Genomic DNA, 412 nt, shown 5'->3' with positions numbered 1-412 from the left:
TGTGGGTCCCCCAGCCTCTGTGTCCCCGGAGCCTGCCGCTGGGCACAGCTGCGAGGGCTTCTGCCCAGGGTTCGTGGTGCTGGAGAGCCAACATGCCCTCACGCCGAGCAGGAAGGGATCTTCCAGCAAAAACACGACGGAGTTGCTCTTTTCCTTTGTACGAGGCAAGACACGGAGGGCGGGGGTTGTCCCACCTGACACAGACCCTCTAAACATAAGGTAATTAAACTAATTGGCTGAGCCACACTTTGCTAAGCTAGTTGAGGACAGAATCTGCTTTAACTTTTGGTTAGCCCTGAAGTGGTCAGGCAGTTGGACTAGGTGATCGTTGTGGGTCCCTTCCAACTGGAAACCCTCCTCTCCTCTCCTCTCCTCTCCTCTCCTCTCCTCTCCACTCCCTCTCCCTCTCCCT

The sequence above is a fragment of the Eurypyga helias genome, unplaced genomic scaffold (assembly GCF_000690775.1).
Source record: "Eurypyga helias isolate BGI_N326 unplaced genomic scaffold, ASM69077v1 scaffold11425, whole genome shotgun sequence".
NCBI lineage: Eukaryota > Metazoa > Chordata > Aves > Eurypygiformes > Eurypygidae > Eurypyga > Eurypyga helias.
Note: the sequence above shows the minus strand (reverse complement) of the source record.